Source organism: Pinus tabuliformis, chromosome Q, assembly GCF_031772625.1.
Source record: "Pinus tabuliformis cultivar Carrire ecotype Pingquan chromosome Q, CPIR1, whole genome shotgun sequence".
NCBI lineage: Eukaryota > Viridiplantae > Streptophyta > Pinopsida > Pinales > Pinaceae > Pinus > Pinus tabuliformis.
The window spans coordinates 1,302,074,103-1,302,091,407 of NC_142296.1; the positions used below are offsets into that span (position 1 = coordinate 1,302,074,103).

Sequence of the window (17,305 nt, forward strand, 5' to 3'; positions counted from 1 at the left end):
AAATTATAATACAAAATTATTATAAACAATTATAATATAACCTACAAACCAATCATCAAACTTTTTCCATCATACTTATTAATCTATCATGAACCGCTAACTAATCATCATAATTTAGAATGTTACTTCTTCTCTTGACCAGAGTATTATGATTGCAATATTAATAATTGTTATCATAATTTAGAATGTAACTTCTTCTCTGGCCGAGTATATTATGATTGCAATATTAAAAAAATAATAACAACGTTACGTCATTAGTAAGGTTTATTTTTATTAACGTTATCTTATTTCATTCATTATTATTAAAATAAAAAAAGTGGTTTCTCTATGGACAAAGTCATAAAGGCTTAGTTATTTTTTAGGCTTACCGTCTTTTAAAGGTGTCATTACTTTCTATTAAACCCATGTTAGTCATTTCATTTTATAATTTAAGAGTACACTTCATCTTCATTAGAAATGGTATTATTCTTTAAAAGAAAGAGAACTAAAGAGAATATTTACATATGTTATAAATTAAATTAATTTAATGTTAATATTAATAATAACACAAGTTCTGTGAATTTTTTTTAAAAAATAAATAAATAGTTTTTTTATTATACTGTAATTAGTATATTAATACTTAATTTATAAATATATTTGAGAAAAAAATAAATTATAAATAGTTATAAATATTTGATTAAAATTTTAAGTAAAATAGTAATTTTTTAACCATATAATTGAATAATACAATACAATATAGTGAATTATAATTTAAATAAGATTTAAGTTTTAAAGTGAAAAAGAGATTTAATATTGAGTGTTTTTAAAATCAGGGATGTATATATTTTTTATATGTATAAATAAATAGAGAAAAATAACACAAGCTATTAATAAAAATTTATAAATAAAAAAATATTTATTACAAATTTCATAATAAATTAATTTATGAATTTATAAATAAAAATGATACTCAACATGAATTTCATAATAAATTAATATAAATGGATTCAAATTTAATTATATATATATAAATCCATATTAAATGTATTTACATTCTTTGAAAAATAATAACACCCTCTTATATATATAAATAAAACCCTCTTATATATAAATAAAATTTAAAAACTCAATTTTAATTAAAAAATAAACTATAAATGAAATATTAACATTTACTTACATAGAAATGTTAAACTACATGATGGTCTCTTATAAAATTTCAAAAGCTAGATTATTTTTTCCTACTTTGAGCTTAATTATATTAATCACTTCCCTGAAGATGAGTTTTTCTTCTCCATCTAGTTAATGGATCTCTATGTTTTCTTGACATGACATCTCTATCACTCTTCTAGATGTTATTTTTTTATATTATTTATTTATTTATTTTGAGTAGTTTTAAACATTTATATGTTGTTGTAAAATTTACATTATTATTTTACAATAAACATATATAATTTTGATAACCATCAAGCTTATGGTAAATAATGGCTTAGTCTATTATCACTTAGACTCTCATGGGACAATGGATGGTTCTTAGTCTTTGTATTGATTAACTAGTGTTTTGAACTATTTTAATGGCGACATCATCTCTTCATAGAAGGGTGCAATTGGTTTGTGAACTTATAGTTGAAGTTTATTCCTCCCAATGATATATATATATATTCTGAATAAACAATAATATGTTTAGGAAAATGTATTATTTTTAGATTTCATTTTAATGAGCCATCTCAACCTTTTTAGTATTACTTTGAGGTTACATAGAGTGGTTAACCTTTTTAATATTAGCTTGGAGTTATTTAGAATAGTTATTGGGGTTATAGTTAGACATATGATAAGGATTACAAGTTTAGTACATAGTTTATTATCTAAATCTTTAAATTTAATTATTTACTTAAGGTTTATGAGTTTTTAAGAAGGTACATTTATGAATTCAAATTTGTTAGATTTTTCAACATTATTTGCAATAACATTTTCTTTCTGTACTAAAAGCATTTTAGTCTATTTTTTTTATTGTTGAGGCAAATGATAGAGATTACATGTTTAGTCAATAGTTTATTTTATGAGCTTATATAGTCTTTGCTTTTTCTTATGTATTTCTCATTTCTATTTGCAACATGAAACTGATATGAGCATGAGAGTGACAAAGCCTTTTTGGTTTCCTAGTCTTAAGGGATAGTTGAAATATTTTCTCAATCTATCCCTACTTAGATCCTAATTTGTACAATTATAGAATATTTTCTCTTCTTAGTATGTTGAGTTATTTTTCTTATGGGAAGCTATAAAAGTAAGTATTAAACTCAATAAAAATTAGTCAAATATTTTCTTATCACATTTTCTTGTGTAAAACTCTGGTTGAGCGGGATTTTCGACATCAACATAGAATGCATCTTTTTATACGATCTCTAAATCACTAAGTGAACCTCTATGTTGTTCTAATGTGGTAAGAGTTGGTATTGTTTCACCACTACCATCACATTACATTTGGTTCATTGCTTGCTTTCGCTTGGTGTTCCTACCCTTCATGGAGGGACCACTGCGATGAGTGGTCTCTGTTTCCAACCTCTTCACATCACTTTGCTTAGGGTGGTTCCATCAACTTAGAACTAGTTGCTACTATTTATACCAGTTACTCCTCCAGGATGAGCTTCCTTTGTGTCCTTTTCATGCTTGTTAAAAATTGAAGGATATCAAGTATCCATTTATCTCTTTCTTGAGCTGATTAAAACTTAACAAAAAGGACATTATCGATCTTACTTTTCTTCTCTTTTGTGCTTATAAAATGTTGAAGGAGATTAAAAAGAGAAAAGGGAAGGTATATCACTTTGCTCCTTTTTTGTCAAAATGATAGCATTAGTCACGTTTACCTTAAACATGACACCCATTTGCGTCATTTCCTTACAATTGGGTTTTAGCTTGCCTAGGATCCTTACCATACATATGAGTTTGTTTACCCCTTCGGCTAGTTACTCTTCCACTGACTATGCCTTGTGCTTCAATTCCTCCTATATAGTTACATGATATTACTTGGTGCTCATTAGTTAATGCTACCTATTCATGACATTTTTTCGTGTCATTACATGTCAAGGGAAGTCTTAGCCTTAGTTGGTGATAGGTCCCTAGAATACTAGTGATTACCCCATTACTATTGTAGTTTTATCCCTTATTAATATTGTTGTGCCCCTATTGTCCCCATATTTTTATTATTGTGCCCCATAGAATCCCTCTATTGTTATTTTTATGGCTTTATATTATTATTGTTAGGTCGGTTGGGTTATATTGTGACTCCTTAGACTCCTATATATAGAAAGGAGGTTTTGTCATTTGAATAATAAAAGAATTGTTCATTTATGTAATGTAAAGGAGGTTGCCTCCTCGAAGAGGCTGAATTCTAAGGCATTGATCTATATTTTCTATCTTTTTCTTGAGATGGTTTCATAACATTTGGTATCGGAGCTTTGGATTCTAGGGTTTCACTGCTCCAAATAGGTCATCGTGGCATTTTCACTATAACTTTTTTCTACAATGTTTCAGAAGCTTAAAAAAAAAACCATTTGAGAAGAAATCGTGCTGAACCTCGGGACCAATTTCAGAACTTTTCGCGCTATATTTGTGGAGATATGATCTGAGGAAGTTGGTCCTTTTGCAGACTCCTGAATTTCATTCCAAACAGGTGACCTGGGGAAAATCGTCATAACTTTCTCTCTGAGCATCATATTGAAATTTCGTAAGAAGGTATAGAAAGAGGACGGGTTGTAGTTTCTTGTATATGCTTTTCAGAGCCAAAGGTCGAAACAATGACTTGTGGCATGTTGTACAAGTTCACTCTACTGAACTAGTCTATAATCAGGTCACTGTGGGAGATTTCACATAACTCTTTCTTGGAGAATCCAATTTGGATCAAACTTGTGGCATTGGAAAGATAACATAGAGGGCTACTATAAGTTGCAATTTCATAACTAGATGGTCTGAAATTATAGAGATACATCATATTCAATATCAAGCTCCTACAAAGTGAAAAAAAGGTGTGTAGTTTTTTTAAAATTTTTGCATAAAGCTTGGTTTGAAAAATTAGTTTGAAGGAATTCAAAGGGCATGGTAAAGCATTATTATCGGTAATTGATGCCCCGAGGAACGAAAATGCAAACACCTAGTAAGCAACCTGAAAGCTCTAGCATGACTCATGAAGAAGAGGAAGAAATGCAACATGATATATCAAAATTACAAGACCAAGTGCAACAACTGTCACTTGCACAAAAAGAAACAGAATCTAAGATGGATGGTTTAAAGAAAGATGTAGAAGCTAAGATGGATGTTTTAAAGAAAGGCGTAGAAGCTAAGATGGATTGTTTAAAGAAAGGCATAGAAGCTAAGATGAATGATGTGGAAGCTAAGATGGATGATTTGAGGATAGAATTGAAGACAGACATGGAAGAATTGAAGATAAATATGAATAAGTTGCTACAAGAAATGGTCACTAATGGTGAAAGGGTAGTAAATGAAACTCATGATGAGAACAAAAGAAATGTTAATCATGATTCCATAGACTCTAATGTTGGATCAAAGACCCACCATATTCCAAAAATCGATATGAGGATGTTTGATGGCAAGGATCCCGCAACATGGATATTACAAATGGAGCAATTTTTCGATCTCAATATGTGCAAAACACACAAAAGGTACATATTGCAACTTTATATTTGGAACCAAATCAGTTTGTATGGTATCAATGGCTTTGCTCTCGTAAACAAATATCACTTGGGCAATTTTTACGGAAGAATTGACAGCACATTATGAGGATACAAAAAGCAACACTTTTTTTAGCCAATTGATAAGTCTCAAACAAAAGGGTTCAATAATGGAGCACATTGAGGAGTTCCAAAAATTGAACATAAGGGTAAAAAATATTCCAGAGGAGCATAGGATTGATGTGTTCATAGGGACTTTAAAGGATAATATCCAACATGATGTTTGCCTTTGGGAACCTGATTCATTAGAGAAGGCATTCGGGTTGGCAAGAAAAATGGAAAGAAAAATTATGGCAACCAGGAAGCATACCAGTCACAACTATAAGGATGGAAGTGTTGTTACCCCTAGCCTTCCACAACCTATAAGGTTGACACCACAACAATTGGAAGGAAAAAGAGCAAAAGGGCTTTGTTACAGTTGTGATAACAAATACACTAAGGGTCATAAGTTTGTTGAGAAGAAATTATTCTACACAGATTGTGAAGAGGAAGAAGAAAAGGAGAAAGAAAGGTAAAAGGAAGAGGATATAATCGAGGAACAAAGCCTAGATAAAAAAAAATGAATCTGACCATATATTGTAATGCATTGGCTGGAATTACCACTCCTCAAACCATCAAGATAGAAGGACAAATCAAGAAGAAAAAGGTAATAGTGTTGATTGATTCAGGAAGTACCCACAATTTTATTCATTGTAAGGTAGCAAAAGAATTGAATTGCTTCCTATATCCAGCACCAGAGTGTCAAGTGATGGTTGCAAATGGAGGAACGATAAATTGCTCTGGAAAGTGCCATAATATCAAGCTATCCATGGGAGAATATGTATTGACTAGCCCAATGCTTTCCATTCCAATGGGAGGTGCTGATGTTGTACTAGGAGTCCAATGGCTACAATCCTTGGGTACAATGGCTTTTAATTTTCAAGAAATTTTCATGAAATTTTCCGCATAAGGAAAGGAAGTTGAATTAAGGGGTATTTCAGGGAAACTGGGAAAGATAATCGGCTCTAACGGTATGACAAAGATTCTAAAAAAGGAACAAAGAGGTGTAATTGCACAATTATGTTTGCTAGATGTTTCCACATCGGAATCATCTACTTCTCCAGATCTCCAAAAAGTCTTGGACAATCATTCCAAGGTATTTGAGACTCCCAAAGGTCTCCCACCTATTCGTGATCATGATCATGCTATTCATCTGATTCTAGGAAGTGTTCCTCCAAACATCAGGCCGTACAGATATCCCTATGCCCAAAAGAGTGAAATTGAACGTATGGTTGTAGAAATGCTAGAGGCCGATATAATTCAACCTAGTCAATGTTCTTTCTCTGCTCCAGTAGTATTGGTGCACAAGAAGGATGGATCATGGCACATGTGTCCATATTATAGGGACCTCAACAAGCTCACTATTAAAGATAAGTTTCCCATTCCTATCATTGATGAATTACTAGATGAATTGCATGGATCAATTTACTTCACCAATTTGGATCTTCATTCAGGATATCATCAAATCAGAATGAAGATTGAAGACATTCCAAAAACAACATTTAGAACTCATGAGGGTCATTATGAATTTTTGGTCATGCATTTTGGCCTTACCAATGCACCTTCTACATTTCAAGGTTTGATGAATTCCATGTTCAAACCCTTCCTTAGAAAATTTGTGTTAGTATTTTTTGATGATATGCTAATCTACAACAAGTCTTGGAAGGATCATGTTGAACATGTTGACAGGGTGCTACAACTGTTGGAGGAGAAACAATTATATGCAAAAAGATCCAAATGTTCCTTTGGAGTACAAGAGGTGGAATATCTGGGTCATATTGTATCTCATGAAGGAGTTAAGGTAGACCCTAGAAAAATTAAAGCCATTAAGGAATGGAAAATCCCCACATCCATAAAGCATCTGCGAGGATTTCTCGGGTTGATAGGGTATTATCGCAAGTTTGTTAAGAATTATGGGAGAATAGCAACACCTCTAACAACATTATTGAAGAAAGACGCATTTTCATGGACTCCAGAAGCAACAAAGGCCTTCGAACATCTTAAAGAGGCAATGTGCCAAGCACCGGTCTTAGCTACACTGGACTTCACAAAAACCTTTATTGTGGAGTGTGACGCTTCAAGAAATGGAATTGGTGCTGTTTTAATACAAGATGAAAGACCCATTTCTTTTGAAAGTCATCCAATCAAGGGAAATTTTTTACACAAATCTATTTATGAGAAGGAAATGTTGGCAATACTACATGCACTTAAGAAATGGCGACCCTACCTAATGGGAAGACACTTCAAGGTAAAAACAGATCATAATAGCCTTAAATACTTTTTAGAAAAAATATTATCCTCTAAAGAGCGACAAAAGTGGGTCACAAAGATGTTGGGTTATGACTTTGAAATCATCTACAAAAAAGGGAAGAAAAATGTGGTGGCAGATGCACTCTCAAGAAATGATGAGGATGTGGAAGTGTTGTTGTGTGCTATTTCTATTATCCAACCGGATTGGATAAACGAAGCAAGGGAGGAGTGGAAGAATGATGAAAAAGTGTGGGCACTTATTCAAAAGTTACAACAAGATTCCAGTACATTTAATACATTTAGTTGGCAAAATGATTCGTTACGGTACAAAGATCGCGTATACCTCTATAAGAATTTGCAACTCAAACAAAAGATTCTTATGGAATTGCACACTTCTCCCTTAGGAGGGCACTCAGGATTTTTAAAAACTTACCACAGGGTTAAGAAGGAATATTTTTGGGATGGCCTTAAATCGGATATTCAAAAGTTTGTGGCATAATGTTTGGTTTTCCAACAAAATAAAGTTGAAAAAATTAAGACCCCGGGTCTATTACAACCTTTATCCATTCCAAGCCAACGTTGGGAGGAGGTTTCAATGAATTTTATCATAGGTTTACCCAAGTCTGAGGGAAAGAGTGTCATCATGGTGGTAGTTGACAGACTTACCAAGTATGCACACTTTTGTGCATTATCACATCCATTGAAAGCCAGTACAGTTTCTACTGAATTTATGGAAACAATTCAAAAGCTACATGGAAACCCAAAGATTATTGTAAGTGATAGAGATCATTTTCACTAGAAATTTTTGGATAGAATTATTTTCTTGTCTTGGTACTCAGTTAGCTCATAGCTCATCTTATCATCCTCAATCTGATGGGCAAAATGAGATAGTAAACAAATGTTTGGAAGGATATATTCGTTGCTTTGTATCTGATAAACAGACACAATGGGTCAAATGGTTGCCTCTGGCTGAATGGTGGTATAACACTTCCTTCCATACAGCAACAAAAATGACCCCATTTATGGCACTTTATGGATATCAACCACCATCCATCACATCATATTTAAGAGAAAATTATAAGGTTCAAGCAGTGGAACATCACATCTAACATCAACAACAAGTCCTCCAACTCTTAAAGGATAACCTCGTGTTGGCACAAAATAGAATGAAATAACAAGCAGATCAACATCGCAGCGAAAGAAGTTTTGATGTAGGTGATTAGGTATTCCTACGGCTACAACCATATAAACAAATGTCCCTCAAGAAAGCTAAGAAGGATAATAAATTATCACCAAAGTATTATGGTCCGTACAAGGTGTTGCAAAAGATTGGTAATATGGCATACAAATTGGAGCTTCCTGCAGCGTCTTGAGTGCACCCAGTTTTCCATGTTTCATGTTTAAATAAGGTTATAAACAACAAGCTCCCAGTTCAAACAATATTTCCAGAACTTGACGAGGAAGGAAAAATTATATTGGAATCAGAAGCAGTCAGAGAAACAAGAACTCGACAGCTACGAAATCGATCAATTTCAGAGTATCTCATCAAGTGGAAGAACTTATCCACTGAAGATTCCACATGGGAGGATGAGAATTTTATACAAAAGCATCCAAAACTACTCAAGCATTGAGGACAAAACTTTTTTTGAAGGAGAGGGGCATGATAGGTCCCTAGAATACTAGTGATTACCCCATTACTATTGTAGTTGTATCCCTTATTAATATTGTTGTGCCCCTATTGTCCCCATATTTTTATTACTGTGCCCCATAGAATCCCTCTATTGTTATTTTTGTGGCTTTATATTATTATTGTTCGGTCGGCTGGGTTATATTGTGACTCCTTAGACTCCTATATATAGAAAGGAGGTTTTGTCATTTGAATAATAAAAGAATTGTTCATTTATGTAATGTAAAGGAGGTTTCCCCCTAAAAGAGGATGAATTCTAAGGCGTTGATCTATCTTTTCTATCTTTTTCTTGAACTGGTTTCATAACATTTGGTCATCTGCATTCCTTGTTGACCTTTTGTGTTGGCCATCCTTGTGTCAATTGTACTTCATGACTTCATCCATTCACATCATCTCTTATTTTATGCTATGTCGATTGATGGGGGATGCATTAAGGCCCTCCTTTGATGAATATTCTCCTAGCGAATTCATCTCATTATCCAAGGGCTTGATCTAGGAACTAGTAGTACCTTGGAGCTTCCAAACCTCAACGATCAGATTCCTTCCAATTGACAATGGGTTTACCTCATTGATTCATGATCAGCCAAGTTTGTGAGTGTTTGATGTCAGCTCATATTCACACTTAGTGGATTGTGCTAGGTACCTTGGGGTCCATTTTCATCAATGGTGGGTCCCCTTGCGACTCTGAACACTACCTCAATGACCGGTAATTAGGTGGTTTCTATAATGCTCAACATCAGCTCATTTATTTTCATGTTGTAGATTCACACCATTAGGGTTTTGTAGAAGACCATGGGCTAGGGACATCTCACTCTTATATGGCACCCTTCCCAAGCTATGTTGGAGTTATGTATTATTTGATGTACTTTGAGGACTACTCTGGGGAAATTCTCTTTTATGTTTCCATAGTCCTACTAATGTATACTGTGACATAGATCCAGATTTAATTTCTTGTTGGCTATGATATTTTGGTTTATCACATGGATCCACTGTACATCTCTTATGGCCATGTCCCAATATTTCATGTCATGGATCTGCAATGTATAATTGGTAGCCATGTTTAGTTTCTTTGTATGTTGAGCATGGGTATGCCCAACCCAGAGATGAAATTATTATATTTGAGACCTAGGTATCAACATTTCTCCTATTCAATCCTTTTGTCGTGGATCCTTCCTTGAATTTTGAGCTACATGTTTTACTAATGCATTTTGGCTAATTATTTTCTCTTTTGATCTCATGCATTAGGGAGCATATATTATAAACCTATTTTCCAATCCACTATAATGAGAAGGACCTTAGTTCAACATACGTCAATAATTTGCTAGAATGCATCCCCTTTCACCCTTGCTTTTAATATATATGGGGAAAATTTTTGAGTATATATGTTGAATTTGTTTAAGCCCCATAGGATTATAACTTGCTCCTTGGTCATAAGTGGTTTTATGCCATGGTTGTAGTTGTATCATCAGAGTTTGGTGTGCTTATTTTCCCTCATGAAGGAAAGGATTGTCACAAATAATTATATTGATTACTATATGTTGATGAAAAATATACCGCTACAGGAACTACGATGTCATATGTTGGAGATAACGCTCCAGCCTATGAGAGCATCAATGTAGGTTTATTTAGTCAATAATTTAATATTTTGAGTTTATATAGTCTTTTGTTTTTTCTTATGTATTTCTCATTTATATTTTCAACATAAAACTAATATGAGTGCGAGAGTGAACAAAGCTTTTTGGTTTTCTTAGTCTTAGGGGATATTTGGAATCTTTTCTCAATTTATCCCTCATATTGTACTTAGGTCCTAGTCTATACAATCTCATGAGATTTTATCTTCTTAGTATGTTAAGTTATTTTTCTTATGTAAAGCTATAAAAGTAAGTATTAATCTCAATAAAATTTAGTCAAATATTTTCTTATCAAACTTTCTTGTGCAAAACTATGATTGAGTGGGATTTTTGACATCAACATAGAATGCATCTTTTTATACCATCTCTAAATCACTAGATGAATCTCTATGTTTTTATAAGGTGGTAATATTTGGTACTGTTTCACCACTATTGTCACATTATGTTTGAATCGTTGCATTCTTTCCCTTGGTGTTCCTATCCTTCCCGGAGGGGCCGCTACAATGAGTGGTCTCCTTTGCTAGCCCTTTCACTTCACTTCACTTAGGGTGGTTCCATCAACTTGGAACTAGTCGTTACCATTTATACTACATGTTCCTCTAGGATGATCTTCCTTTGTGTCCTTCTCATGCTTGTTAAAATATTGAAGGATACCAAGTATCCTTTTATCTTTTTTCAAGCTGATTAAAACTGAACAAAAAATAAATTGTCAATCTTACTTTTCTTCTCTTTTATGCTCATTAAAATTTGAAGGAGATTAAAAGGAGAAACGGGAAGGGAAATCACTTTGCTCATTCTATCTATCAAAATGGAAACGTTAGTTGTGTATTGTTGAGAAATATAGGGAATAGAGATTATATTATCTCTCTTGTAATGATAACTATTTGTGAGGAATTTTTACTTTTTCTTAATTAGATTCTTCTTGTACTTGATTTTTATTATGTTTTCTTCTTCATCAAAAAACTACCAAATGATAAATAACAATGAAACAAAAGACACAAGATGTAGGCAAATAGCTAGGGAAAAAACCTCTCCAAGCTTGAGAGGAAAACCCAATGAATTCTTCTTCTTATAGAATCTTAAATTGATGAATTCCAAGACCTAGACCCTTGACCAAGAACCCTTCCAAGACCAAGTCAATGCTCCTTCTTTAGGTAGATATTATTTCCAACAACTTCGACCTATCTTGCAGCTGCACCTTCGACTTGCCGAAAAAATGTAACTTTTATTTTCCCAAAAACTGCAACTTCGACTTGCCTAGAAACTATCACTTTGACTTTCCAAAAAAATGCAACTTCGACTCTCTCAGAAACTGCAACTTCAACTACAACCATAAACTACAACTGCAACTTCGATTTTTCCTAGAAACTGTAACTTCTCTTCTTTGCTTAGGTAGATTCTCTCTCCTATAGAATTCGACTTCAAGAACAACTCTTCTTGGTGACCTAACTTCTCTTCTGCAACTCGGCTTTAGTACAAAAAAAATGTGCCCTAATTCCTTCACACATGTGGAGATAAGTAGCCCAAACCAAAACCAAAAAATGTGACTTCTTCTCCTTTCTTCAATCTCCTCTTCTTTGCACTTATTTTCGTCTTTGTGATCGAACTTGTGTAAGTGAGAGTGTCTCCTCCAAATGAGTTCTGATGCCCTATATATAGGCTTCTTTGTGCCTCCTATTAGGTCGAATTGACATGAACAATGTAAACTTTGAAATGGGAACTATAAACTCAAAACGGGAACTCTGGCCAAAACACCCCAAAAAAACATAAAAAATAGTGCTAAAAATGAAAAGTGTGTATATTGGAACGATTGTTTTTTTTTTAGGGTCAATTTTCAACATGTTTTAAAACTGGCAGTGAAAACGAAATTTTCGTGCAAAAAACACCCTGAAAATGAAAAGTGTTGATATTGGAACGATGGTTTTTTTAGGGTCAACTTTCAACATTTTTAAAAAATGTTAGTAAAACCAAATTTTTATGTGCAAAAAAACAGTTGTTTATGAGGAAAAAAACACTAATTTTTTTGGTAGAATAACAATTTTCTTTCCTAGTATAAATTCAACATGTTTTAGTAATGATCATAAAGATAAAATAATGAGATCTGAAATACATTAAAATTCTATTACCCCGGAATCACCCCGCCACCCCCGTGGGTCGTTGGGTCATCGGGGTTGGGTGGAGGGATGTCTGGAATTGCCCCACCATTGCCGTAGGCTGTTGGGCTGCAGGGGTGGGGAAGAGGGATGCAGGCAGCCTCCACCCCACCCCAGATGTCACACCCCTATACTGGCAGTACTCTTCCAACCACACTATAGGAGGTGCGGCACCACTGACCACTTTCTTTTCACCAATACTTGCGATCGTGGACTACGCCTTATGTCTATACTTAGTTTATTTTTCTTTTACCAAGTAATTTCATTCATTATAAATAGCAGTTAAACATTCATCAACATTAACATAAATGCACAACCGTATAACTGGGAGGGGCAACTCCCTGTAATGAGTCTGCCCGTAATAATAATAATCATTTACAATATACAAGTTAAATCTTAAGGAAACCCCAAAATTACACTTAGAATATTTTTACATTCATCGGCACAACTCAGTTAGCCCAACTCGTCAGTGTGCCCACACGGTCGCTCAAATGACTCTACCCAACTCTTCGTTTGACTCCGCACGTTCACCCTTTTACATGAGAAACTTGGCTGTCGTGCAGCTCGACCTTTGGTCGTTGCACCGTTCAGCACTTTCGAACGATCGTGTTGTTTTCCTAACTCGAGTGCCGCTACCCGTGTCACTGTGCCACCCAGCTCGAGCACCTTTGCATGTCTGTCGCACCTCGTTTACAATCCAACATTTGTCTACCGTTTCACCTCACCGGGCGCTCCCACTCGTGGGTCACCCTGCACGAGTTCGTTCAGCCCAACCACATTTCGTTTGGCAGGTGCACATGCCCGTGTCACCTTGCCCGAAACTCTTCGCACGGTTTTCTGTCTTCGTTTCGCCCACTGTGCGGGCTCATTCAGACCTCTGCCCTACTCTTCACCGAAGAACCGTTATGTGTGAGATCGCACTTCCATGCCTTTCATCCAATCTCACCGCCAGTTATGTATACCCTTCGTTCATCATGTGGGGGCTTTCGGCTGACCCACCAAACTCCTCCATAATGCGTTGATTCACCGCCTTAACTCATTGGCCTGCCTATTTGTTCAAGCCATCTTGCCCGTTGTTAAGTCGCTCGTGGGTGTGGTTCACCCACTGTAAGTCTGCATGCCTAGCTCGTCGTCCACACTTGCTCATCCGCTCGCCAACTGCAGCTTGCCCTCGTGCCAGTGTCTCGCCCTCGCTAGCTTGCCGGTTTGCCCATTTCCACCATTTAGGCACGCCCGGTGGGTGTGCCCGTCCTGCCCGATCATCGCAACAACGATAGGGCGTTACATCCCCCCCCACCTAAGGTCATTACCATCCTCGGCAATCTAGCTATCCTTTGTAGCCTCCTGTCACCAAGATACCCATACTAAGGCATATAACCCATTGTTATGTCATACATCAGAAAGTCTCCTCAATCCATGATCATCAACCACATCCACTGCAATCTCCACATGTTGCTCCCACTATGGAAGGCTGGTCCCTCCATCTCAAGCTACATGCTTACTGCAACATATCGTGTCGACCTCATCATGTATCGTCATCATGTGAACTACTGCCATGATACTCCAACACAATGCTAACACATCTCTGCACATTGCTAGCCCTCATGTCTTGAACTAGTCGGGTGATCAGTCCAACTGTCATGCTCAAACCATGAGAATGCACATCCTCATGCCATCATCAGCCTTTTCTCAGACTCCTGTCACAACATCAACTTGATCAAGAATCCATCCCCATATAAGCCATGTCTAGGTCCATGAAGTAGTCCTCATCTCTTCTGCAACATGTTGTCATGATGTTTGGTACCAATGTGCTGCATGAAATCAACTGTATCTATCCCAACATCATCATCCATATGTGTAAAATCCATCTCCTCAATATGAAGAGATCCTCTCATCAAACCCAACTCTCGATGTGCCACATCCAGGTCCATCGATCCACCTCCATCATATTTGTAATGTACCATCCCTCAAGTTTGCCCCAGAAACAAGTATACACCCATCTCATCTCCCATGTGCTGCCCATGATCATAGATCAATCAGCCCTCATGTGTCAAAAGTGGTTAAGTCTCGGCTCAACCCATGCCCAAGTGTTGCCACCAAGGCATCATCATTGCTGCAACTCTATCACTCCAAACTATCGCGTATCAATCCTCCACCTCAAGTCACTCTTTCAAGCACACCCATACATGTACTCGAAAGTATGCACCCCATGTTGCATAAAATCCTCTAAGTCCACCATAATATGAAGTTCTCAAAAGTCACAACCTCATGTCATCATGAGCTCCATGAGTCATCTCCAACCATCATCCCTACAAGCATGCATGTCTCGGCCCAAAGGTCTCTGCAAGATGCCTCAGCTCTCCATGTAGTAGGAATGCTCCATAATCTACTCACAACTCCAACCAAGTCCATGGCCTTGTTCTACAAAAGTGCACAACATCCCCATTGGCTCATAAACAAAACATCTCCATGTAACACTAGCAAATCCACCTGCACAACATCTTTGCCTTGGCACTCCTCATTGGATGCCCATAAGTGACACCTCTACAAGTTCTCCTGCATAATTTCCCTGCATAAGACTACCATGCTCCATGTCTCCAACCTGATGTCCATGACTCAAGTTGCCCATGTTGTCCAACTAGGTAGACCCATCACAACAGTCGGTCATCCTCATCCAAGTCTGTAATCCGGCCTAGTGAACTCGGTCACCCAACCATATCATCAACATATGAGTCTCTTCCACCATGGCTCCCCCACTGAAGGTTCCACCAGGACTTCCTCTTGGTCTCGACCATGAGAAGTCCACCAAAGTATCATCATACTCAAGTGTGTGCCCTCCTCTAATCTATCCATGAGTCATGCCAGGCACATAGCCAATTCTCCATGTGGCTAAAGCATGACCCATTCCTCCGCAACGATCATCATGTTCGTCCCTTATCATGGGCTCTTGTACCTTCTATCATAAGGTCACAAACAACCCCAACAAGCCCTGCAACATTCAATGATTCCTGCTTCTTGATACAAGGTCTCATCGTAGACATCCATGGTAAGATCCTCCCTTACATCGATAAACTGATTTTGCTCTTCCCTGCATACGGTTCATCTTCCAAATGCTCAATTGAAACACAAGTATCAATAATACTTACTTCAGCATGAGGCTCCTCCATGTGAGTATCCTCATCCACCGATGTATGCAAACTGCACGATCTTCGTCCAACTTAAACACTTTCAAATTCATCCTCCATCATTGTCACATCTGCAACATCCTCATCATGCTCTGCAGCTTTCCCTTCAAGTGCACCAATCAAGTACCCATTGACTTCTTCTATTGAACTAAGCCTCCGAACATCTGCCTGATTGTTTTGGTAGTAGTCCCCAAGTTTGTCAATGTAGTCGAGCTCATCCTGCTCTATTACAATGACCTTCTTACCAAGAAAGTCCTCCTCTTGTGTATACTCCCATTCTGTATACTCGTATTGGTCCTTGAGTTATTCAAGTTCTTATTTTATCTTCACATAGCCTTTCCACATCTGCATGCTCTCGGCCTTCATTGAAGCCCATTCAGAACTCCATTTCCTCATTTGTTCCAATACCTCTTTCAGAAAATCCTTTCCTGCATTATGGCCAGATTCACCTATTATAACTTGAGGTCCTTCCGCCATCTCTACCATCTACTTTTGTTGCAAACCTGAATCACCTGTCACGAATGTCAAGTATTTAGCTTCCCATCGTTCATCAGCTTTGATACCACCTGTCACGCTCCTACACTGGCGGTACTCTTCCAACCACACTATAAGAGGTGTGGCACCACTGACCACTTTCTTTTCACCAATACTTGCGATCATGGACTATGCCTTACATCTATACTTAGTTTATTTTTCTTTTACCAAGTACTTTCATTCATTATAAACAACAGTTAAACATTCATCAACATTAACATAAATGCACAACAGTATAACTGGGAGGGGCAACTCCCTGTAATGAGTCTGCCCATAATAATAATAATAATAATTGTTTGCAATATACAAGTTAAATCTTGAGGAAACCCTAAATTTACACTTAGAATATTTTTACATTCATCGGCACAACTTGGTTAGCCCAGCTCGTCGGTGCCCCCACATAGTCACTCAAATGACTCTGCCCAACTCTTCGTTTGCCTCCGCATGTTCACCCTTTTACATGAGAAACTTGGCTATCGTGCAGCTCAACCTCTGGTCGCTGCACTGTTCAGCACTTTTGAACGATCGTGTTATTTTCCTAACTCGGGCGCCGCTACCCATGTCACCATGCCACCCAACTCAGGCACCTTCGCACGTCCGTCGCACCTCGTTTACAACCCAACACTTGTCTACCGTTTCACCTCGTCGGGCGTTCCCACCTGCGGTTCACCCCGCACGAGTTCGTTCAGCCCAACCACGTTTCGTTTGGCAGGCGCACACGCCTGTGTCGCCCTACCCGAAATTATTCACATGGTTTTATGTCTTCATTTCGCCCATCATGTGGGCTCATTTTCACCTCCGTCTTACTCTTCATCGTAAAACCATTATGTGTGAGCTAGCACTTCCTTGCCTTTCATCCAATCTCACTGCTGGTTATGTATACCCTTCATTCATCGTGTGGGGGCGCTCGGCAGACCCACCAAACTCCTCCATAACGTGTCAGTTCACCGCCTTAACTCCTCAGCCTACCTATTTGTTCAAACCAGCTCACCTATTGTTAAGTCAGCTCATGGGTGTGGTTCACCCACTATAAGTCCGTGTGCCTAGCTCGTCATCCACACTTGCTTGTCTGCTCACCAACCGCAACTCGCCCTCACGCCTGTGT

The 17,305-nt window shown here is 37.1% G+C and overlaps 1 pseudogene; it reads right to left on the minus strand.

Annotated features, from left to right (window-relative positions):
* Positions 1–16,143, minus strand: part of LOC149224604 (zinc finger CCCH domain-containing protein ZFN-like) — a 54,531-nt pseudogene extending 38,388 nt beyond the window's left edge.
* Positions 16,144–17,305: the final 1,162 nt, after the last annotated feature.